A 1456-nucleotide genomic window follows, 5' to 3' on the forward strand; every position below is an offset into this window, starting at 1 on the left:
TTGCCTCATAAGGACACTACTGAACAAATCTTGAGATGTCAGGAAAAAATCTGCATGTGTGGCTAATCTATGCAGGAAAAGGAAACAACTCTATCTCAAGGACAAAAAGGATCTAAAACAGGAAAAATGAAGAAGCGAAATCGCTCAGTTGTGTCCGACTATTTGCGACCCCATGGACTGTAGCCACCAGGCTCTACGGTCCATGGGATTTTCCAAAAATGAATACTGGACTGAGTTGCTACTTCCTTTTCCAGGGGATCTTCCCGACCCAGGGATCGAACCTGGGTCTCCTGCATCATAGGCAGACGCTTTACCGTCTGAGCTACCAGGGAAGCCCAAAACAGACACATAAATCACTGATATGTGATTTATGGAAATCAGAGGCATGGAAATCAGGGGCATTAACTGGACTGTAGATTCAGTGTTATTCAGTTCAGTTCAGTCACTCAGTCGTGTCCGACTCTTTGCGACCCCATGAATTGCAGCACGCCACGCCTCCCTGTCCATCACCAACTCCTGGAGTTCACTCAGACTCACGTCCATCGAGTCAGTGATGCCATCCAGCCACTCATCCTCTGTCTTCCCCTTCTCCTCCTGCCCCCAATCCCGCCCAGCGTCAGAGTCTTTTCCAATGAGTCAACTCTTTGCATGAGGTGGCCAAAGTACTGGAGTTTCAGCTTCAGCATCATTCCTTCCAAAGAAATCCCAGGGTTGATCTTCAGAATGGACTGGTTGGATCTCCTTGCAGTCCAAGGGACTCTCAAGAGTCTTCTCCAACACCACAGTTCAAAAGCATCAATTCTTTGGCACTCAGTCTTCACAGTCCAACTCTCACATCCATACATGACCACAAGAAAAACCATAGTCTTGACTAGACAGACGTTAGTTGGCAAAGTAATATCTCTGCTTTTCAATATGCTATCTAGGTTGGTCATAACTTTTCTTCCAAGGAGTAAGCGTCTTTTAATTTCATGGCTGCAGTCACCATCTGCAGTGAATTTGGAGCCCCAAAAAATAAAGTCTGACACTGTTTCCACTGTTTCCCCATCTATTTCCCATGAAGTGATGGGATTGTATGCCATGATTTTCATTTTCTGAATGTTGAGCTTTAAGCCAACTTTTTCACTTTCCTCTTTCACTTTCATCAAGAGGCTTTTTAGTTCCTCTTCATTTTCTCCCATAAGGGTGGTGTCATCTGCATACCTGAGGTTGTTGATATTTCTGCCGGCAATCTTGATTCCAGCTTGTGTTTCTTCCAGTCCAGCGTTTCTCATGATGTACTCTGCCACTGTGTTATTATTATCTGGAAGTGTTACTTTTTCTGCCTCTGCTGCTCCAATACAACTGCCACACATTCATGAAGTTGTTGACTAAACATTAGAACATGGAGCTTCACCACCATAAACTTGCTCATCTGCAAAAAGCTGCCTGTCCACCACCACAGCTGTCAGAAGCT

The 1456-nt window shown here is 44.9% G+C and overlaps 1 non-coding gene across 1 annotated transcript; it reads right to left on the reverse strand.

The window, feature by feature from the left end:
- Positions 1–260: 260 nt before the first annotated feature.
- TRNAH-AUG (transfer RNA histidin (anticodon AUG)) lies at positions 261–332 on the reverse strand. Its single transcript has one exon. It is a non-coding gene; the product is annotated as a tRNA-His (tRNA).
- Between the last annotated feature and the right edge of the window lie 1124 nt (positions 333–1456).

The sequence above is a fragment of the Capricornis sumatraensis genome, chromosome 7 (genome assembly GCF_032405125.1).
Source record: "Capricornis sumatraensis isolate serow.1 chromosome 7, serow.2, whole genome shotgun sequence".
NCBI classification, from domain to species: domain Eukaryota; kingdom Metazoa; phylum Chordata; class Mammalia; order Artiodactyla; family Bovidae; genus Capricornis; species Capricornis sumatraensis.